Here is a 21,895-nt window from a genome sequence, read left to right on the forward strand (position 1 = left end):
CACAGGGCGGTCTGAGGGGCGGCTCTGGCTCCTCCGGCAGTTGGAGTTCGCGGGGCGGTCTGAGGGGCGGCTCTGGCTCCTCCTGCAGTTGGAGTTCGCAGGGCGGTCTGAGGAGCGGCTCTGGCTCCTCCGGTAGTTGGAGTTCGCGGGGCGGTCTGAGAAGTGGCTCTGGCTCCTCCGGCAGTTGGAGTTCGCTGGGCGGTCTGAGGTGTAGCTCTGGCTCCTCCGGAAGTTGGAGTTCGCAGGGCGGTCTGATTGGCGGCTCTGGCTCCTCCGGCAGTTGGAGTTCATGGGGCGGTCTGATGGGCGGCTCTGGCTCCTCCGGCAGTTGGAGTTCGCGGGGCCGTCAGAGGAGCGACTCTGGCTCCTCCTGCAGTTGGAGTTCGGAGGGCGGTCTCAGGGGCGGCTCTGGCTCCTCCGGCAGTTGGAGTTCGCGGGGCGGTCTGAGGGGCGGCTCTGGCTCCTCCGGCAGTTGGAGTTCTCAGGGCGGTGTGAGGGGCGGCGCTGGCTCCTCCGGCAGCTGGAGTTCGTGGGATGGTCTGAGGAGCGGCTCTGGCTCCTCCGGCAGTTGGAGTTCGCGGGGCGGTCTCAGGTGTGACTCTGGCTCCTCCGGCAGTTGGAGTTTGTGGGGCGGTCTGAGGTGTAGCTCTGGCTCCTCCGGCAGTTGGAGTTCACAGGGCGGTCTGAGGGGCGGCTCTGGCTCCTCCGGCAGTTGGAGTTCGCTGGGCGGTCTGAGGGGCGGCTCTGGCTCCTCCGGCAGTTGGAGTTCGCAAGGCGGTCTGAGGGGCGGCGCTGGCTCCTCCGGCAGTTGGAGTTTGTGGGGCGGTCTGAGGTGTAGCTCTGGCTGCTCCGGCAGTTGGAGTTCACAGGGCGGTCTGACGGGCGGCTCTGGCTCCTCCGGCAGTTGGAGTTCGCGGGGCGGTCTGAGGGGCGGCTCTGGCTCCTCCGGCAGTTGGAGTTCGCAAGGCGGTCTGAGGGGCGACGCTTGCTCCTCCGGCAGTTGGAGTTTGTGGGGCGGTCTGAGGTGGGGCTCTGGCTCCTCCGGCAGTTGGAGTTCGCCGGGCGGTCTGAGGTGTAGCTGTGGCTCCTCCGGCGGTTTGAGTTCGTGGGGTGGTCTGAGGGGCGGCGCTGGCTCCTCCGGCAGTTGCAGTTCGCGGGGCGGTCTGAGGGGCGGCTCTGGCTCCTCCGGCAGTTGGAGTTCGCAGGGCGGTCTGAGCGGCGGCTCTGGCTCCTCCGGCAGTTGGAGTTCGCGGGGCGGTCTGAGGGGCGGCTCTGGCTCCTCCGGCAGTTGGAGTTCGCGGGGCGGTCTGAGGAGCGGCTCTGGCTCCTCCGGCAGTTGGAGTTTGCGGGGCAGTCTGAGGTGTAGCTCTGGCTCCTCCGGCAGTTGGAGTTCGCAGGGCGGTCTGAGGGGCGGCTCTGGCTCCTCCGGCAGTTGGAGTTCGCGGGGCGGTCTGAGGGGCGGCTCTGGCTCCTCCGGCAGTTGGAGTTCGCAGGGCGGTCTGAGGGGCGGCTCTGGCTCCTCCGGCAGTTGGAGTTCGTGGGGCGGTCTGAGGTGTGTCTCTGGCTCCTCTGGCAGTTGGAGTTCACAGGGCGGTCTGAGGAGCGACTCTGGCTCCTCCGGCAGTTGGAGTTCGCAGGGCGGTCTGAGGGGCGGCTCTGGCTCCTCCGGCAGTTGGAGTTCGCGGGGCGGTCTGAGGGGCAGCTCTGGCTCCTCCGGCAGTTGGAGTTTGCGGGGCGGTCTGAGGTGTAGCTCTGGCTCCTCCGGCATTTGGAGTTCGCAGGGCGGTCTGAGGGGCGGCTCTTGCTCCTCCGGCAGTTGGAGTTTGCAGGGCGGTCTGAGGTGTAGCTCTGGCTCCTCCGGCAGTTGGAGTTCGCAGGGCGGTCTGAGGGGCGGCTCTGGCTCCTCCGGCAGTTGGAGTTCATGGGGCGGTCTGATGGGCGGCTCTGGCTCCTCCGGCAGTTGGAGTTCGCGGGGCGGTCTGAGGAGTGGCTCTGGCTCCTCTGGCAGTTGGAGTTCGCGGGGCGGTCTGAGGTGTAGCTCTGGCTCCTCCGGCAGTTGGAGTTCGCAGGGCGGTCTGAGGGGCGGCTCTGGCTCCTCCGGCAGTTGGAGTTCGTGGGGCGGTCTGAGGTGTGTCTCTGGCTCCTCTGGCAGTTGGAGTTCACAGGGCGGTCTGAGGGGCGGCTCTCGCTCCTCCGGCAGTTGGAGTTCGCGGGGTGGTCTGAGGTTCGGCTCTGGCTCCTGCAGTTGGAGTTCGCAGGGCGGTCTGAGGAGCGGCTCTGGCTCCTCCGGTAGTTGGAGTTCGCGGGGCGGTCTGAGGGGCGGCTCTGGCTCCTCCGGCAGTTGGAGTTCGCAAGGCGGTCTGAGGGGCGGCGCTTCCTCCTCCGGCAGTTGGAGTTTGTGGGGCGGTCTGAGGTGTGGCTCTGGCTCCTCCGGCAGTTGGAGTTCACAGGGCGGTCTGAGGGGCGGCTCTGGCTCTTCCGGCAGTTGGAGTTCGCGGGGCGGTCTGAGGGGCGGCTCTGGCTCCTCCTGCAGTTGGAGTTCGCAGGGCGGTCTGAGGAGCGTCTCTGGCTCCTCCGGTAGTTGGAGTTCGCGGGGCGGTCTGAGGAGCGGCTCTGGCTCCTCCGGCAGTTGGAGTTCGCTGGGCGGTCTGAGGTGTAGCTCTGGCTCCTCCGGAAGTTGGAGTTCGCAGGGCGGTCTGATGGGCGGCTCTGGCTCCTCCGGCAGTTGGAGTTCATGGGGCGGTCTGATGGGCGGCTCTGTCTCCTCCGGCAGTTGGAGTTCGCGGGGCCGTCAGAGGAGCGACTCTGGCTCCTCCGGCAGTTGGAGTTCGGAGGGCGGTCTCAGGGGCGGCTCTGGCTCCTCCGGCAGTTGGAGTTCGCGGGGCGGTCTGAGGGGCGGCTCTGGCTCCTCCGGCAGTTGGAGTTCGCAGGGCGGTGTGAGGGTCGGCGCTGGCACCTCCGGCAGCTGGAGTTCGCGGGGCGGTCTGAGGTGTAGCTCTGGTTCCTCCGGCAGTTGGAGTTTGTGGGGCGGTCTGAGGAGCGGCTCTGGCTCCTCCGTCAGTTGGAGTTCGTGGGGCGGTCTGAGGAGCGGCTCTGGCTCCTCCGGCAGTTGGAGTTCGTGGGATGGTCTGAGGAGCGGCTCTGGCTCCTCCGGCAGTTGGAGTTCGCGGGGCGGTCTGAGGTGTAGCTCTGGCTCCTCCGGCAGTTGGAGTTCACAGGGCGGTCTGAGGGGCGGCTCTGGCTCCTCCGGCAGTTGGAGTTCGCGGGGCGGTCTGAGGGACGGCTCTGGCTCCTCCGGCAGTTGGAGTTCGCAAGGCGGTCTGAGGGGCGGCGCTGGCTCCTCCGGCAGTTGGAGTTTGTGGGGCGGTCTGAGGTGTAGCTCTGGCTGCTCCGGCAGTTGGAGTTCACAGGGCCGTCTGACGGGCGGCTCTGGCTCCTCCGGCAGTTGGAGTTCGCGGGGCGGTCTGAGGGGCGGCTCTGGCTCCTCCGGCAGTTGGAGTTCGCAAGGCGGTCTGAGGGGCGGCGCTTGCTCCTCCGGCAGTTGGAGTTTGTGGGGCGGTCTGAGGTGGGGCTCTGGCTCCTCCGGCAGTTGGAGTTCGCCGGGCGGTCTGAGGTGTAGCTGTGGCTCCTCCGGCGGTTTGAGTTCGTGGGGTGGTCTGAGGGGCGGCGCTGGCTCCTTCGGCAGTTGCAGTTCGCGGGGCGGTCTGAGGGGCGGCTCTGGCTCCTCCGGCAGTTGGAGTTCGCAGGGCGGTCTGAGGGGCGGCTCTGGCTCCTCCGGCAGTTGGAGTTCGCGGGGCGGTCTGAGGGGCGGCTCTGGCTCCTCCGGCAGTTGGAGTTCGCGGGGCGGTCTGAGGAGCGGCTCTGGCTCCTCCGGCAGTTGGAGTTTGCGGGGCAGTCTGAGGTGTAGCTCTGGCTCCTCCGGCAGTTGGAGTTCGCAGGGCGGTCTGAGGGGTGGCTCTGGCTCCTCCGGCAGTTGGAGTTCGCGGGGCGGTCTGAGGGGCGGCTCTGGCTCCTCCGGCAGTTGGAGTTCGCAGGGCGGTCTGAGGGGCGGCTCTGGCTCCTCCGGCAGTTGGAGTTCGTGGGGCGGTCTGAGGTGTGTCTCTGGCTCCTCTGGCAGTTGGAGTTCACAGGGCGGTCTGAGGAGCGACTCTGGCTCCTCCGGCAGTTGGAGTTCGCAGGGCGGTCTGAGGGGCGGCTCTGGCTCCTCCGGCAGTTGGAGTTCGCGGGGCGGTCTGAGGGGCGGCTCTGGCTCCTCCGGCAGTTGGAGTTTGCGGGGCGGTCTGAGGTGTAGCTCTGGCTCCTCCGGCAGTTGGAGTTCGCAGGGCGGTCTGAGGGGCGGCTCTGGCTCCTCCGGCAGTTGGAGTTCGCGGGGCGGTCTGAGGGGCGGCTCTGGCTCCTCCGGCAGTTGGAGTTCGCAGGGCGGTCTGAGGGGCGGCTCTGGCTCCTCCGGCAGTTGGAGTTCGTGGGGCGGTCTGAGGTGTGTCTCTGGCTCCTCTGGCAGTTGGAGTTCACAGTGCGGTCTGAGGAGCGACTCTGGCTCCTCCGGCAGTTGGAGTTCGCAGGGCGGTCTGAGGGGCGGCTCTGGCTCCTCCGGCAGTTGGAGTTCGCTGGGCGGTCTGAGTGGCGGCTCTGGCTCCTCCGGCAGTTGGAGTTCGCAGGGCGGTCTGAGGTGTAGCTCTGGCTCCTCCGGCAGTTGGAGTTCGCAGGGCGGTCTGAGGGGCGGCTCTGGCTCCTCCGGCAGTTGGAGTTCATGGGGCGGTCTGATGGGCGGCTCTGGCTCCTCCGGCAGTTGGAGTTCGCGGGGCGGTCTGAGGAGTGGCTCTGGCTCCTCTGGCAGTTGGAGTTCGCGGGGCGGTCTGAGGTGTAGCTCTGGCTCCTCCGGCAGTTGGAGTTCGCAGGGCGGTCTGAGGGGCGGCTCTGGCTCCTCCGGCAGTTGGAGTTCGCGGGGCGGTCTGAGGTGTGACTCTGGCTCCTCCGGCAGTTGGAGTTCGTGGGGCGGTCTGAGGAGCGGCTCTGGCTCCTCCGGCAGTTGGAGTTCGCGGGGCGGTCTGAGGAGCGGCTCTGGCTTCTCCGGCAGTTGGAGTTTGCTGGGCGGTCTGAGGTGTAGCTCTGGCTCCTCCGGCAGTTGGAGTTCGCAGGGCGGTCTGAGGGGCGGCTCTGGCTCCTCCGGCAGTTGGAATTTGTGGGGCGGTCTGAGGGGCGGCTCTGGCTCCTCCGGCAGTTGGAGTTCGCAAGGCGGTCTGAGGGGCGGCGCTGGCTCCTCCGGCAGTTGGAATTTGTGGGGCGGTCTGAGGTGTAGCTCTGGCTCCTCCGGCAGTTGGAGTTCACAGGGCGGTCTGAGGGGTGGCTCTGGCTCCTCCGGCAGTTGGAGTTCGCGGGGCGGTCTGAGGGGCGGCTCTGGCTCCTCCGGCAGTTGGAGTTCGCAAGGCGGTCTGAGGGGCGGCGCTTGCTCCTCCGGCAGTTGGAATTTGTGGGGCGGTCTGAGGTGTGGCTCTGGCTCCTCCGGCAGTTGGAGTTCGCCGGGCGGTCTGAGGCGTAGCTGTGGCTCCTCCGGCGGTTGGAGTTTGTGGGGTGGTCTGAGGGGCGGCGCTGGCTCCTCCGGCAGTTGCAGTTCGCGGGGCGGTCTGAGGGGCGGCTCTGGCTCCTCTGGCAGTTGGAGTTCGGAGGGCGGTCTGAGGGGCGGCTCTGGCTCCTCCGGCACTTGGAGTTCGCGGGGCGGTCTGAGGGGCGGCTCTGGCTCCTCCGGCAGTTGGAGTTCGCAGGGCGGTCTGAGGGGCGTCTCTGGCTCCTCCGGCAGTTGGAGTTCGCAGGGCGGTCTGAGGAGCGGCTCTGGTTCCTCCGGCAGTTGGAGTTCACAGGGCGGTCTGAGGAGTGACGCTGGCTCCTCCGGCAGTTGGAGTTCGCAGGGCGGTCTGAGGTGTGACTCTGGTTCCTCCGGCAGTTGGAGTTCGCAGGGCGGTCTGAGGTGTAGCTCTGGTTCCTCCGGCAGTTGGAGTTTGTGGGGCGGTCTGAGGAGCGGCTCTGGCTCCTCCGGCAGTTGGAGTTCGCCGGGCGGTCTGAGGAGCGGCTCTGGCTCCTCCGGCAGTTGGAGTTCGCGGGGCGGTCTGAGGAGCGGCTCTGGCTCCTCCGGCATTTGGAGTTCGTGGGGCGGTCTGAGGTGTGTCTCTGGCTCCTCTGGCAGTTGGAGTTCACAGGGCGGTCTGAGGAGCGACTTTGGCTCCTCCGGCAGTTGGAGTTCGGAGGGCGGTCTGAGGGGCGGCTCTGGCTCCTCCGGCAGTTGGAGTTCGCGGGGCGGTCTGAGGGGAGGCTCTGGCTCCTCCGGCAGTTGGAGTTCGCAGGGCGGTCTGAGGGGCGGCGCTGGCTCCTCCGGCAGTTGGAGTTCGCGGGGCGGTCTGAGGGGCGGCTCTGGCTCCTCCGGCATTTGGAGTTCGTGGGACGGTCTGAGGTGTGACTCTGGTTCCTCCGGCAGTTGGAGTTCACAGGGCGGTCTGAGGTGTAGCTCTGGTTCCTCCGGCAGTTGGAGTTTGTGGGGCGGTCTGAGGAGCGGCTCTGGCTCCTCCGGCAGTTGGAGTTCGCGGGGCGGTCTGAGGTGTGACTCTGGCTCCTCCGGCAGTTGGAGTTCGCGGGGCGGTCTGAGGAGCGGCTCTGTTTCCTCCGGCATTTGGAGTTCGTGGGGCGGTCTGAGGTGTGTCTCTGGCTCCTCTGGCAGTTGGAGTTCACAGGGCGGTCTGAGGAGCGACTCTGGCTCCTCCGGCAGTTGGAGTTCGCAGGGCGGTCTGAGGGGCGGCTCTGGCTCCTCCGGCAGTTGGAGTTCGTAGGGCGGTCTGAGGGGCGGCTCTGGCTCCTCCGGCAGTTGGAGTTCGCGGGGCGGTCTGACGTGTAGCTCTGGCTCCTCCGGCAGTTGGAGTTCGCAGGGCGGTCTGAGGGGCGGCTCTGGCTCCTCCGGCAGTTGGAGTTCATGGGGGGGTCTGATGGGCGGCTCTGGCTCCTCCGGCAGTTGGAGTTCGCGGGGCGGTCTGAGGAGCGGCTCTGGCTCCTCCGGCAGTTGGAGTTCGCGGGGCGGTCTGAGGTGTAGCTCTGGCTCCTCCGGCAGTTGGAGTTCGCAGGGCGGTCTGAGGGGCGGCTCTGGCTCCTCCGGCAGTTGGAGTTCGCCGGGCGGTCTGAGGTGTGACTCTGCCTCCTCCGGCAGTTGGAGTTCGTGGGGCGGTCTGAGGAGCGGCTCTGGCTCCTCCGGCAGTTGGAGTTCGCGGGGCGGTCTGAGGAGCGGCTCTGGCTCCTCCGGCAGTTGGAATTTGCGGGGCGGTCTGAGCTGTAGCTCTGGCTCCTCCGGCAGTTGGAGTTCGCAGGGCGGTCTGAGGGGCGGCTCTGGCTCCTCCGGCAGTTGGAGTTCACGGGGCGGTCTGAGGGGCGGCTCTGGCTCCTCCGGCAGTTGGAGTTCGCGGGGCGGTCTGAGGGGCGGCTCTGGCTCCTCCGGCAGTTGGAGTTCGTGGGGCGGTCTGAGGGGCGGCTCTGGCTCCTCCGGCAGTTGGATTTCGCGGGGCGGTCTGAGGAGCGGCTCTGGCTCCTCCGGCAGTTGGAGTTCGCGCGGCGGTCTGAGGTGTAGCTCTGGCTCCTCCGGCAGTTGGAGTTCGCAGGGCGGTCTGAGGGGCGGCTCTGGCTCCTCCGGCAGTTGGAGTTCGCGGGGCGGTCTGAGGTGTGACTCTGGCTCCTCCGGCAGTTGGAGTTCGTGGGGCGGTCTGAGGAGCGGCTCTGGCTCCTCCGGCAGTTGGAGTTCGCGGGGCGGTCTGAGGAGCGGCTCTGGCTCCTCCGGCAGTTGGAGTTTGCTGGGCGGTCTGAGGTGTAGCTCTGGCTCCTCCGGCAGTTGGAGTTCGCAGGGCGGTCTGAGGGGCGGCTCTGGCTCCTCCGGTAGTTGAAGTTCGCGGGGCGGTCTGAGGGGCGGCTCTGGCTCCTCCGGCAGTTGGAGTTCGCAGGGCGGTCTGAGGAGCGGCTCTGGCTCCTCCGGTAGTTGGAGTTCGCGGGGCGGTCTGAGGGGCGGCTCTGGCTCCTCCGGCAGTTGGAGTTCGTGGGGCCGTCTGAGGTCTGTCTCTGGCTCCTCTGGCAGTTGGAGTTCACAGGGCGGTCTGAGGAGCGACTGTGGCTCCTCCGTCAGTTGGAGTTCGGAGGGCGGTCTGAGGGGCGGCTCTGGCTCCTCCGGCAGTTGGAGTTCGCGGGGCGGTCTGAGGGGAGGCTCTGGCTCCTCCCGCAGTTGGAGTTCGCAGGGCGGTCTGAGGGGCGGCGCTGGCTCCTCCGGCATTTGGAGTTCGTGGGACGGTCTGAGGAGCGGCTCTGGCTCCTCCGGCAGTTGGAGTTCGCAAGGCGGTCTGAGGGGCGGCGCTGGCTCGTCCGGCAGTTGATGTTTGTGGGGCGGTCTGAGGTGTAGCTCTGGCTCCTCCGGCAGTTGGAGTTCACAGGGCGGTCTGAGGGGCGGCTCTGGCTCCTCCAGCAGTTGGAGTTCGTAGGGCGGTCTGAGGTGTGTCTCTGGCTCCTCTGGCAGTTGGAGTTCACAGGGCGGTCTGAGGAGCGACTGTGGCTCCTCCGGCAGTTGGAGTTCGGAGGGCGGTCTGAGGGGCGGCTCTGGCTCCTCCGGCAGTTGGAGTTCGCGGGGCGGTCTGAGGGGAGTCTCTGGCTCCTCCGGCAGTTGGAGTTCGCAGGGCGGTCTGAGGGGCGGCGCTGGCTCCTCCGGCAGTTGGAGTTCGCGGGGCGGTCTGAGGGGCGGCTCTGGCTCCTCCGGCATTTGGAGTTCGTGGGACGGTCTGAGGAGCGGCTCTGGCTCCTCCGGCAGTTGGAGTTCGCGGGGCGGTCTGAGGTGTGACTCTGGCTCCTCCGTCAGTTGGAGTTTTTGGGGCGGTCTGAGGTGTAGCTCTGGCTCATCCGGCAGTTGGAGTTCACAGGACGGTCTGAGGGGCGGCTCTGGCTCCTCCGGCAGTTGGAGTTCGCGGGGCGGTCTGAGGGGCGGCTCTGGCTCTTCCGGCAGTTGGAGTTCGCAAGGCGGTCTGAGGGGCGGCGCTGGCTCCTCCGGCAGTTGATGTTTGTGGTGCGGTCTGAGGTGTAGCTCTGGCTCCTCCGGCACTTGGAGTTCACAGGGCGGTCTGAGGGGCGGCTCTGGCTCCTCCAGCAGTTGGAGTTCGTGGGGCGGTCTGAGGTGTGTCTCTGGCTCCTCTGGCAGTTGGAGTTCACAGGGCGGTCTGAGGAGCGACTCTGGCTCCTCCGGCAGTTGGAGTTCGCGGGGCGGTCTGAGGTGTAGCTCTGGCTCCTCCGGCTGTTGGAGTTCGCGGGGCGGTCTGAGGAGCGGCTGTGGCTCCTCCGGCAGTTGGAGTTCGCGGGGCGGTCTGAGGTGTAGCTCTGGCTCCTCCGGCAGTTGGAGTTCGCAGGGCGGTCTGAGGGGCGGCTCTGGCTCCTCCGGCAGTTGGAGTTCGCGGGGCGGTCTGAGGTGTGACTCTGGCTCCTCCGGCAGTTGGAGTTCGTGGGGCGGTCTGAGGAGCGGCTCTGGCTCCTCCGGCAGTTGGAGTTCGCGGGGCGGTCTGAGGAGCGGCTCTGGCTCCTCCGGCAGTTGGAGTTTGCGGGGCGGTCTGAGCTGTAGCTCTGGCTCCTCCGGCAGTTGGAGTTCGCAGGGCGGTCTGAGGGGCGGCTCTGGCTCCTCCGGCAGTTGGAGTTCGCGGGGCGGTCTGAGGGGCGGCTCTGGCTCCTCCGGCAGTTGGAGTTCGCGGGGCGGTCTGAGGGGCGGCTCTGGCTCCTCCGGCAGTTGGAGTTCGTGGGGCGGTCTGAGGGGCGGCTCTGGCTCCTCCGGCAGTTGGAGTTCGCGGGGCGGTCTGAGGAGCGGCTCTGGCTCCTCCGGCAGTTGGAGTTCGCGGGGCGGTCTGAGGTGTAGCTCTGGCTCCTCCGGCAGTTGGAGTTCGCAGGGCAGTCTGAGGGGCGGCTCTGGCTCCTCCGGCAGTTGGAGTTCGCGGGGCGGTCTGAGGTGTGACTCTGGCTCCTCCGGCAGTTGGAGTTCGTGGGGCGGTCTGAGGAGCGGCTCTGGCTCCTCCGGCAGTTGGAGTTCGCGGGGCGGTCTGAGGAGCGGCTCTGGCTCCTCCGGCAGTTGGAGTTTGCTGGGCGGTCTGAGGTGTAGCTCTGGCTCCTCCGGCAGTTGGAGTTCGCAGGGCGGTCTGAGGGGCGGCTCTGGCTCCTCCGGTAGTTGGAGTTCGCGGGGCGGTCTGAGGGGCGGCTCTGGCTCCTCCGGCAGTTGGAGTTCGTGGGGCCGTCTGAGGTGTGTCTCTGGCTCCTCTGGCAGTTGGAGTTCACAGGGCGGTCTGAGGAGCGACTGTGGCTCCTCCGGCAGTTGGAGTTCGGAGGGCGGTCTGAGGGGCGGCTCTGGCTCCTCCGGCAGTTGGAGTTCGCGGGGCGGTCTGAGGGGAGACTCTGTCTCCTCCGGCAGTTGGAGTTCGCAGGGCGGTCTGAGGGGCGGCGCTGGCTCCTCCGGCAGTTGGAGTTCGCGGGGCGGTCTGAGGGGCGGCTCTGGCTCCTCCGGCATTTGGAGTTCGCGGGGCGGTCTGAGGTGTGACTCTGGCTCCTCCGTCAGTTGGAGTTTTTGGGGCGGTCTGAGGTGTAGCTCTGGCTCATCCGGCAGTTGGAGTTCACAGGACGGTCTGAGGGGCGGCTCTGGCTCCTCCGGCAGTTGGAGTTCGCGGGGCGGTCTGAGGGGCGGCTCTGGCTTCTCCGGCAGTTGGAGTTCGCAAGGCGGTCTGAGGGGCGGCGCTGGCTCGTCCGGCAGTTGATGTTTGTGGGGCGGTCTGAGGTGTAGCTCTGGCTCCTCCGGCAGTTGGAGTTCACAGGGCGGTCTGAGGGGCGGCTCTGGCTCCTCCAGCAGTTGGAGTTCGTAGGGCGGTCTGAGGTGTGTCTCTGGCTCCTCTGGCAGTTGGAGTTCACAGGGCGGTCTGAGGAGCGACTCTGGCTCCTCCGGCAGTTGGAGTTCGGAGGGCGGTCTGAGGGGCGGCTCTGGCTCCTCCGGCAGTTGGACTTCGCGGGGCGGTCTGAGGGGCGGCTCTGGCTCTTCCGGCAGTTGGAGTTCGCAGGGCGGTCTGAGGGGCGGCGCTGGCTCCTCCGGCAGTTGGAGTTCGCGGGACGGTCTGAGGGGCGGCTCTGGCTCCTCCGGCAGTTGGAGTTCGTGGGACGGTCTGAGGAGCGGCTCTGGCTCCTCCGGCAGTTGGAGTTCGCGGGGCGGTCTGAGGTGTGACTCTGGCTCCTCCGGCAGTTGGAGTTTTTGGAGCGGTCTGAGGTGTAGCTCTAGCTCCTCCGGCAGTTGGAGTTCACAGGGCGATCTGAGGGGCGGCTCTGGCTCCTCCGGCAGTTGGAGTTCGCGGGGCGGTCTGAGGGGTGGCTCTGGCTCCTCCGGCAGTTGGAGTTCGCAAGGCGGTCTGAGGGGCGGCGCTGGCTCCTCCGGCAGTTGGAGTTTGTGGGGCGGTCTGAGGTGTAGCTCTGGCTCCTCCGGCAGTTGGAGTTCACAGGGCGGTCTGAGGGGCGGCTCTGGCTCCTCCGGCAGTTGGAGTTCGCGGGGCGGTCTGAGGGGCGGCTCTGGCTCCTCCGGCAGTTGGAGTTCGCAAGGCGGTCTGAGGGGCGGCGCTTGCTCCTCCGGCAGTTGGAGTTTCTGGGGCGGTCTGAGGTGTGGCTCTGGCTCCTCTGGCAGTTGGAGTTCGCCGGGCGGTCTGAGGTGTAGCTGTGGCTCCTCCGGCGGTTGGGGTTCGTGGGGTGGTCTGAGGGGCGGCGCTGGCTCCTCCGGCAGTTGCAGTTCGCGGGGCGGTCTGAGGGGCGGCTCTGGCTCCTCCGGCAGTTGGAGTTCGCAGGGCGGTCTGAGGGGCTGCTCTGGCTCCTCCGGCAGTTGGAGTTCGCGGGGCGGTCTGAGGGGCGGCTCTGGCTCCTCCGGCAGTTGGAGTTCGCAGGGCGGTCTGAGGGGCGGCTCTGGCTCCTCCGGCAGTTGGAGTTCGCAGGGCGGTCTGAGGAGCGGCTCTGGTTCCTCCGGCAGTTGGAGTTCACAGGGCGGTCTGAGGAGCGTCGCTGGCTCTTCCGGCAGTTGGAGTTCGCAGGGCGGTCTGAGGTGTGACTCTGGTTCCTCCGGCAGTTGGAGTTCGCAGGGCGGTCTGAGGTGTAGCTCTGGTTCCTCCGGCAGTTGAAGTTTGTGGGGCGGTCTGAGGAGCGGCTCTGGCTCCTCCGGCAGTTGGAGTCGCGGGGCGGTCTGAGGTGTGACTCTGGCTCCTCCGGCAGTTGGAGTTCGCGGGGCGGTCTGAGGAGCGGCTCTGGCTCCTCAGGCAGTTGGAGTTCGCGGGGCGGTCTGAGGAGCGGCTCTGGCTCCTCCGGCATTTGGAGTTTGTGGGGCGGTCTGAGGTGTGTCTCTGGCTCCTCTGGCAGTTGGAGTTCACAGGGCGGTCTGAGGAGCGACTCTGGCTCCTCCGGCAGTTGGAGTTCGCAGGGCGGTCTGAGGGGCGGCTCTGGCTCCTCCGGCAGTTGGAGTTCACGGGGCGGTCTGAGGGGCGTCTCTGGCTCCTCCGGCAGTTGGAGTTCGTGGGGCGGTCTGAGGGGCGGCTCTGGCTCCTCCGGCAGTTGGAGTTCGCGGTGCGGTCTGAGGAGCGGCTCTGGCTCCTCCGGCAGTTGGAGTTCGCGGGGCGGTCTGACGTGTAGCTGTGGCTCCTCCGGCAGTTGGAGTTCTCAGGGCGGTCTGAGGGGCGGCTCTGGCTCCTCCGGCAGTTGGAGTTCGCGGGGCGGTCTGAGGTGTAGCTCTGGCTCCTCCGGCAGTTGGAGTTCGCAGGGCGGTCTGAGGGGCGGCTCTGGCTCCTCCGGCAGTTGGAGTTCGCGGGGCGGTCTGAGGTGTGACTCTGGCTCCTCCGTCAGTTGGAGTTCGTGGGGCGGTCTGAGGAGCGGCTCTGGCTCCTCCGGCAGTTGGAGTTCGCGGGGCGGTCTGAGGAGCGGCTCTGGCTCCTCCGGCAGTTGGAGTTTGCTGGGTGGTCTGAGGTGTAGCTCTGGCTCCTCCGGCAGTTGGAGTTCGCAGGGCGGTCTGAGGGGCGGCTCTGGCTCCTCCGGCAGTTGGAGTTCGCGGGGCGGTCTGAGGGGCGGCTCTGGCTCCTCCGGCAGTTGGAGTTCGCAGGGCGGTCTGAGGAGCGGCTCTGGCTCCTCCGGTAGTTGGAGTTCGCGGGGCGGTCTGAGGGGCGGCTCTGGCTCCTTCGGCAGTTGGAGTTCGTGGGGCGGTCTGTGGTGTGTCTCTGGCTCCTCTGGCAGTTGGAGTTCACAGGGCGGTCTGAGGAGCGACTGTGGCTCCTCCGGCAGTTGGAATTCGGAGGGCGGTCTGAGGGGCGGCTCTGGCTCCTCCCGCAGTTGGAGTTCGCGGGGCGGTCTGAGGGGCGGCTCTGGCTCCTCCAGCAGTTGGAGTTTGCTGGGCGGTCTGAGGTGTAGCTCTGGCTCTTCCGGCAGTTGCAGTTCGCAGGGCGGTCTGAGGGGCGGCTCTGGCTCCTCCGGCAGTTGGAGTTCGCGGGGCGGTCTGAGGAGCGGCTCTGGCTTCTCCGGCAGTTGGAGTTTGCTGGGCGGTCTGAGGTGTAGCTCTGGCTCTTCCGGCAGTTGCAGTTCGCAGGGCGGTCTGAGGGTAGGCTCTGGCTCCTCCGGCAGTTGGAGTTCGCGGGGCGGTCTGAGGGGCGGCTCTGGCTCCTCCGGCAGTTGGAGTTCGCAGGGCGGTCTGAGGAGCGGCTCTGGCTCCTCCGGTAGTTGGAGTTCGCGGGGCGGTCTCAGGGGCGGCTCTGGCTCCTCCGGCAGTTGGAGTTCGCAGGGCGGTCTGAGGGGCGGCGCTGGCTCCTCCGGCAGTTGGAGTTCGCGGGGCGGTCTGAGGGGCGGCTCTGGCTCCTCCGGCATTTGGAGTTCGTGGGACGGTCTGAGGTGTGACTCTGGTTCCTCCGGCAGTTGGAGTTCGCAGGGCGGTCTGAGGAGCGACTGTGGCTCCTCCGGCAGTTGGCGTTCGGAGGGCGGTCTGAGGGGCGGCTCTGGCTCCTCCGGCAGTTGGAGTTCGCGGGGCGGTCTGAAGGGAGGCTCTGGCTCCTCCGGCAGTTGGAGTTCGCAGGGCGGTCTGAGGGGCGGCGCTGGCTCCTCCGGCAGTTGGAGTTCGCGGGGCGGTCTGAGGGGCGGCTCTGGCTCCTCCGGCATTTGGAGTTCGTGGGACGGTCTGAGGTGTGACTCTGGTTCCTCCGGCAGTTGGAGTTCGCAGGGCGGTCTGAGGTGTAGCTCTGGTTCCTCCGGCAGTTGGAGTTTGTGGGGCGGTCTGAGGAGCGGCTCTGGCTCCTCCGGCAGTTGGAGTTCGCGGGGCGGTCTGAGGTGTAACTCTGGCTCCTCCGGCAGTTGGAGTTCGCGGGGCGGTCTGAGGAGCGGCTCTGGCTCCTCCGGCAGTTGGAGTTCGCGGGGCGGTCTGAGGAGCGGCTCTGGCTCCTCCGGCAGTTGGAGTTCGCGGGGCGGTCTGAGGTGTGTCTCTGGCTCCTCTGGCAGTTGGAGTTCACAGGGCGGTCTGAGGAGCGACTCTGGCTCCTCCGGCAGTTGGAGTTCGCAGGGCGGTCTGAGGGGCGGCTCTGGCTCCTCCGGCAGTTGGAGTTCGCGGGGCGGTCTGAGGGGCGGCTCTGGCTCCTCCGGCAGTTGGAGTTCGCAAGGCGGTCTGAGGGGCGGCGCTTCCTCCTCCGGCAGTTGGAGTTTGTGGGGCGGTCTGAGGTGTGGCTCTGGCTCCTCCGGCAGTTGGAGTTCACAGGGCGGTCTGAGGGGCGGCTCTGGCTCCTCCGGCAGTTGGAGTTCGCGGGGCGGTCTGAGGGGCGGCTCTGGCTCCTCCTGCAGTTGGAGTTCGCAGGGCGGTCTGAGGAGCGTCTCTGGCTCCTCCGGTAGTTGGAGTTCGCGGGGCGGTCTGAGGAGCGGCTCTGGCTCCTCCGGCAGTTGGAGTTCGCTGGGCGGTCTGAGGTGTAGCTCTGGCTCCTCCGGAAGTTGGAGTTCGCAGGGCGGTCTGATGGGCGGCTCTGGCTCCTCCGGCAGTTGGAGTTCATGGGGCGGTCTGATGGGCGGCTCTGTCTCCTCCGGCAGTTGGAGTTCGCGGGGCCGTCAGAGGAGCGACTCTGGCTCCTCCGGCAGTTGGAGTTCGGAGGGCGGTCTCAGGGGCGGCTCTGGCTCCTCCGGCAGTTGGAGTTCGCGGGGCGGTCTGAGGGGCGGCTCTGGCTCCTCCGGCAGTTGGAGTTCGCAGGGCGGTGTGAGGGGCGGCGCTGGCACCTCCGGCAGCTGGAGTTCGCGGGGCGGTCTGAGGTGTAGCTCTGGTTCCTCCGGCAGTTGGAGTTTGTGGGGCGGTCTGAGGAGCGGCTCTGGCTCCTCCGGCAGTTGGAGTTCGTGGGGCGGTCTGAGGAGCGGCTCTGGCTCCTCCGGCAGTTGGAGTTCGTGGGATGGTCTGAGGAGCGGCTCTGGCTCCTCCGGCAGTTGGAGTTCGCGGGGCGGTCTGAGGTGTAGCTCTGGCTCCTCCGGCAGTTGGAGTTCACAGGGCGGTCTGAGGGGCGGCTCTGGCTCCTCCGGCAGTTGGAGTTCGCGGGGCGGTCTGAGGGATGGCTCTGGCTCCTCCGGCAGTTGGAGTTCGCAAGGCGGTCTGAGGGGCGGCGCTGGCTCCTCCGGCAGTTGGAGTTTGTGGGGCGGTCTGAGGTGTAGCTCTGGCTGCTCCGGCAGTTGGAGTTCACAGGGCCGTCTGACGGGCGGCTCTGGCTCCTCCGGCAGTTGGAGTTCGCGGGGCGGTCTGAGGGGCGGCTCTGGCTCCTCCGGCAGTTGGAGTTCGCAAGGCGGTCTGAGGGGCGGCGCTTGCTCCTCCGGCAGTTGGAGTTTGTGGGGCGGTCTGAGGTGGGGCTCTGGCTCCTCCGGCAGTTGGAGTTCGCCGGGCGGTCTGAGGTGTAGCTGTGGCTCCTCCGGCGGTTTGAGTTCGTGGGGTGGTCTGAGGGGCGGCGCTGGCTCCTCCGGCAGTTGCAGTTCGCGGGGCGGTCTGAGGGGCGGCTCTGGCTCCTCCGGCAGTTGGAGTTCGCAGGGCGGTCTGAGGGGCGGCTCTGGCTCCTCCGGCAGTTGGAGTTCGCGGGGCGGTCTGAGGGGCGGCTCTGGCTCCTCCGGCAGTTGGAGTTCGCGGGGCGGTCTGAGGAGCGGCTCTGGCTCCTCCGGCAGTTGGAGTTTGCGGGGCAGTCTGAGGTGTAGCTCTGGCTCCTCCGGCAGTTGGAGTTCGCAGGGCGGTCTGAGGGGTGGCTCTGGCTCCTCCGGCAGTTGGAGTTCGCGGGGCGGTCTGAGGGGCGGCTCTGGCTCCTCCGGCAGTTGGAGTTCGCAGGGCGGTCTGAGGGGCGGCTCTGGCTCCTCCGGCAGTTGGAGTTCGTGGGGCGGTCTGAGGTGTGTCTCTGGCTCCTCTGGCAGTTGGAGTTCACAGGGCGGTCTGAGGAGCGACTCTGGCTCCTCCGGCAGTTGGAGTTCGCAGGGCGGTCTGAGGGGCGGCTCTGGCTCCTCCGGCAGTTGGAGTTCGCGGGGCGGTCTGAGGGGCGGCTCTGGCTCCTCCGGCAGTTGGAGTTTGCGGGGCGGTCTGAGGTGTAGCTCTGGCTCCTCCGGCAGTTGGAGTTCGCAGGGCGGTCTGAGGGGCGGCTCTGGCTCCTCCGGCAGTTGGAGTTCGTGGGGCGGTCTGAGGTGTGTCTCTGGCTCCTCTGGCAGTTGGAGTTCACAGTGCGGTCTGAGGAGCGACTCTGGCTCCTCCGGCAGTTGGAGTTCGCAGGGCGGTCTGAGGGGCGGCTCTGGCTCCTCCGGCAGTTGGAGTTCGCTGGGCGGTCTGAGTGGCGGCTCTGGCTCCTCCGGCAGTTGGAGTTCGCAGGGCGGTCTGAGGTGTAGCTCTGGCTCCTCCGGCAGTTGGAGTTCGCAGGGCGGTCTGAGGGGCGGCTCTGGCTCCTCCGGCAGTTGGAGTTCATGGGGCGGTCTGATGGGCGGCTCTGGCTCCTCCGGCAGTTGGAGTTCGCGGGGCGGTCTTAGGAGTGGCTCTGGCTCCTCTGGCAGTTGGAGTTCGCGGGGCGGTCTGAGGTGTAGCTCTGGCTCCTCCGGCAGTTGGAGTTCGCAGGGCGGTCTGAGGGGCGGCTCTGGCTCCTCCGGCAGTTGGAGTTCGCGGGGCGGTCTGAGGTGTGACTCTGGCTCCTCCGGCAGTTGGAGTTCGTGGGGCGGTCTGAGGAGCGGCTCTGGCTCCTCCGGCAGTTGGAGTTCGCGGGGCGGTCTGAGGAGCGGCTCTGGCTTCTCCGGCAGTTGGAGTTTGCTGGGCGGTCTGAGGTGTAGCTCTGGCTCCTCCGGCAGTTGGAGTTCGCAGGGCGGTCTGAGGGGCGGCTCTGGCTCCTCCGGCAGTTGGAATTTGTGGGGCGGTCTGAGGGGCGGCTCTGGCTCCTCCGGCAGTTGGAGTTCGCAAGGCGGTCTGAGGGGCGGCGCTGGCTCCTCCGGCAGTTGGAATTTGTGGGGCGGTCTGAGGTGTAGCTCTGGCTCCTCCGGCAGTTGGAGTTCACAGGGCGGTCTGAGGGGTGGCTCTGGCTCCTCCGGCAGTTGGAGTTCGCGGGGCGGTCTGAGGGGCGGCTCTGGCTCCTCCGGCAGTTGGAGTTCGCAAGGCGGTCTGAGGGGCGGCGCTTGCTCCTCCGGCAGTTGGAATTTCTGGGGCGGTCTGAGGTGTGGCTCTGGCTCCTCCGGCAGTTGGAGTTCGCCGGGCGGTCTGAGGAGTAGCTGTGGCTCCTCCGGCGGTTGGAGTTCGTGGGGTGGTCTGAGGGGCGGCGCTGGCTCCTCCGGCAGTTGCAGTTCGCGGGGCGGTCTGAGGGGCGGCTCTGGCTCCTCTGGCAGTTGGAGTTCGGAGGGCGGTCTGAGGGGCGGCTCTGGCTCCTCCGGCACTTGGAGTTCGCGGGGCGGTCTGAGGGGCGGCTCTGGCTCCTCCGGCAGTTGGAGTTCGCAGGGCGGTCTGAGGGGCGTCTCTGGCTCCTCCGGCAGTTGGAGTTCGCAGGGCGGTCTGAGGAGCGGCTCTGGTTCCTCCGGCAGTTGGAGTTCACAGGGCGGTCTGAGGAGTGACGCTGGCTCCTCCGGCAGTTGGAGTTCGCAGGGCGGTCTGAGGTGTGACTCTGGTTCCTCCGGCAGTTGGAGTTCGCAGGGCGGTCTGAGGTGTAGCTCTGGTTCCTCCGGCAGTTGGAGTTTGTGGGGCGGTCTGAGGAGCGGCTCTGGCTCCTCCGGCAGTTGGAGTTCGCCGGGCGGTCTGAGGTGTGACTCTGGCTCCTCCGGCAGTTGGAGTTCGCGGGGCGGTCTGAGGAGCGGCTCTGGCTCCTCCGGCAGTTGGAGTTCGCGGGGCGGTCTGAGGAGCGGCTCTGGCTCCTCCGGCATTTGGAGTTCGTGGGGCGGTCTGAGGTGTGTCTCTGGCTCCTCTGGCAGTTGGAGTTCACAGGGCGGTCTGAGGAGCGACTTTGGCTCCTCCGGCAGTTGGAGTTCGGAGGGCGGTCTGAGGGGCGGCTCTGGCTCCTCCGGCAGTTGGAGTTCGCGGGGCGGTCTGAGGGGAGGCTCTGGCTCCTCCGGCAGTTGGAGTTCGCAGGGCGGTCTGAGGGGCGGCGCTGGCTCCTCCAGCAGTTGGAGTTCGCGGGGCGGTCTGAGGGGCGGCTCTGGCTCCTCCGGCATTTGGAGTTCGTGGGACGGTCTGAGGTGTGACTCTGGTTCCTCCGGCAGTTGGAGTTCACAGGGCGGTCTGAGGTGTAGCTCTGGTTCCTCCGGCAGTTGGAGTTTGTGGGGCGGTCTGAGGAGCGGCTCTGGCTCCTCCGGCAGTTGGAGTTCGCGGGGCGGTCTGAGGTGTGACTCTGGCTCCTCCGGCAGTTGGAATTCGCGGGGCGGTCTGAGGAGCGGCTCTTTCTCCTCCGGCATTTGGAGTTCGTGGGGCGGTCTGAGGTGTGTCTCTGGCTCCTCTGGCAGTTGGAGTTCACAGGGCGGTCTGAGGAGCGACTCTGGCTCCTCCGGCAGTTGGAGTTCGCAGGGCGGTCTGAGGGGCGGCTCTGGCTCCTCCGGCAGTTGGAGTTCCTAGGGCGGTCTGAGGGGCGGCTCTGGCTCCTCCGGCAGTTGGAGTTCGCGGGGCGGTCTGACGTGTAGCTCTGGCTCCTCCGGCAGTTGGAGTTCGCAGGGCGGTCTGAGGGGCGGCTCTGGCTCCTCCGGCAGTTGGAGTTCATGGGGGGGTCTGATGGGCGGCTCTGGCTCCTCCGGCAGTTGGAGTTCGCGGGGCGGTCTGAGGAGCGGCTCTGGCTCCTCCGGCAGTTGGAGTTCGCGGGGCGGTCTGAGGTGTAGCTCTGGCTCCTCCGGCAGTTGGAGTTCGCAGGGCGGTCTGAGGGGCGGCTCTGGCTCCTCCGGCAGTTGGAGTTCGCCGGGCGGTCTGAGGTGTGACTCTGGCTCCTCCGGCAGTTGGAGTTCGTGGGGCGGTCTGAGGAGCGGCTCTGGCTCCTCCGGCAGTTGGAGTTCGCGGGGCGGTCTGAGGAGCGGCTCTGGCTCCTCCGGCAGTTGGAATTTGCGGGGCGGTCTGAGCTGTAGCTCTGGCTCCTCCGGCAGTTGGAGTTCGCAGGGCGGTCTGAGGGGCGGCTCTGGCTCCTCCGGCAGTTGGAGTTCACGGGGCGGTCTGAGGGGCGGCTCTGGCTCCTCCGGCAGTTGGAGTTCGCGGGGCGGTCTGAGGGGCGGCTCTGGCTCCTCCGGCAGTTGGAGTTCGTGGGGCGGTCTGAGGGGCGGCTCTGGCTCCTCCGGCAGTTGGATTTCGCGGGGCGGTCTGAGGAGCGGCTCTGGCTCCTCCGGCAGTTGGAGTTCGCGGGGCGGTCTGAGGTGTAGCTCTGGCTCCTCCGGCAGTTGGAGTTCGCAGGGCGGTCTGAGGGGCGGCTCTGGCTCCTCCGGCAGTTGGAGTTCGCGGGGCGGTCTGAGGTGTGACTCTGGCTCCTCCGGCAGTTGGAGTTCGTGGGGCGGTCTGAGGAGCGGCTCTGGGTCCTCCGGCAGTTGGAGTTCGCGGGGCGGTCTGAGGAGCGGCTCTGGCTCCTCCGGCAGTTGGAGTTTGCTGGGCGGTCTGAGGTGTAGCTCTGGCTCCTCCGGCAGTTGGAGTTCGCAGGGCGGTCTGAGGGGCGGCTCTGGCTCCTCCGGTAGTTGGAGTTCGCGGGGCGGTCTGAGGGGCGGCTCTGGCTCCTCCGGCAGTTGGAGTTCGCAGGGCGGTCTGAGGAGCGGCTCTGGCTCCTCCGGTAGTTGGAGTTCGCGGGGCGGTCTGAGGGGCGGCTCTGGCTCCTCCGGCAGTTGGAGTTCGTGGGGCCGTCTGAGGTCTGTCTCTGGCTCCTCTGGCAGTTGGAGTTCACAGGGCGGTCTGAGGAGCGACTGTGGCTCCTCCGGCAGTTGGAGTTCGGAGGGCGGTCTGAGGGGCGGCTCTGGCTCCTCCGGCAGTTGGAGTTCGCGGGGCGGTCTGAGGGGAGGCTCTGGCTCCTCCCGCAGTTGGAGTTCGCAGGGCGGTCTGAGGGGCGGCGCTGGCTCCTCCGGCATTTGGAGTTCGTGGGACGGTGTGAGGAGCGGCTCTGGCTCCTCCGGCAGTTGGAGTTCACAGGGCGGTCTGAGGGGCGGCTCTGGCTCCTCCAGCAGTTGGAGTTCGTAGGGCGGTCTGAGGTGTGTCTCTGGCTCCTCTGGCAGTTGGAGTTCACAGGGCGGTCTGAGGAGCGACTGTGGCTCCTCCGGCAGTTGGAGTTCGGAGGGCGGTCTGAGGGGCGGCTCTGGCTCCTCCGGCAGTTGGAGTTCGCGGGGCGGTCTGAGGGGAGGCTCTGGCTCCTCCGGCAGTTGGAGTTCGCACGGCGGTCTGAGGGGCGGCGCTGGCTCCTCCGGCAGTTGGAGTTCGCGGGGCGGTCTGAGGGGCGGCTCTGGCTTCTCCGGCATTTGGAGTTCGTGGGACGGTCTGAGGAGCGGCTCTGGCTCCTCCGGCAGTTGGAGTTCGCGGGGCGGTCTGAGGTGTGACTCTGGCTCCTCCGTCAGTTGGAGTTTTTGGGGCGGTCTGAGGTGTAGCTCTGGCTCATCCGGCAGTTGGAGTTCACAGGACGGTCTGAGGGGCGGCTCTGGCTCCTCCGGCAGTTGGAGTTCGCGGGGCGGTCTGAGGGGCGGCTCTGGCTCTTCCGGCAGTTGGAGTTCGCAAGGCGGTCTGAGGGGCGGCGCTGGCTCCTCCGGCAGTTGATGTTTGTGGTGCGGTCTGAGGTGTAGCTCTGGCTCCTCCTGCACTTGGAGTTCACAGGGCGGTCTGAGGGGCGGCTCTGGCTCCTCCAGCAGTTGGAGTTCGTGGGGCGGTCTGAGGTGTGTCTCTGGCTCCTCTGGCAGTTGGAGTTCACAGGGCGGTCTGAGGAGCGACTCTGGCTCCTCCGGCAGTTGGAGTTCGCGGGGCGGTCTGAGGTGTAGCTCTGGCTCCTCCGGCTGTTGGAGTTCGCGGGGCGGTCTGAGGAGCGGCTCTGGCTCCTCCGGCAGTTGGAGTTCGCGGGGCGGTCTGAGGTGTAGCTCTGGCTCCTCCGGCAGTTGGAGTTCGCAGGGCGGTCTGAGGGGCGGCTCTGGCTCCTCCGGCAGTTGGAGTACGCGGGGCGGTCTGAGGTGTGACTCTGGCTCCTCCGGCAGTTGGAGTTCGTGGGGCGGTCTGAGGAGCGGCTCTGGCTCCTCCGGCAGTTGGAGTTCGCGGGGCGGTCTGAGGAGCGGCTCTGGCTCCTCCGGCAGTTGGAGTTTGCGGGGCGGTCTGAGCTGTAGCTCTGGCTCCTCCGGCAGTTGGAGTTCGCAGGGCGGTCTGAGGGGCGGCTCTGGCTCCTCCGGCAGTTGGAGTTCGCGGGGCGGT

The sequence above is a fragment of the Eretmochelys imbricata genome, chromosome 12 (genome assembly GCF_965152235.1).
Source record: "Eretmochelys imbricata isolate rEreImb1 chromosome 12, rEreImb1.hap1, whole genome shotgun sequence".
Taxonomy (NCBI): Eukaryota; Metazoa; Chordata; order Testudines; family Cheloniidae; genus Eretmochelys; species Eretmochelys imbricata.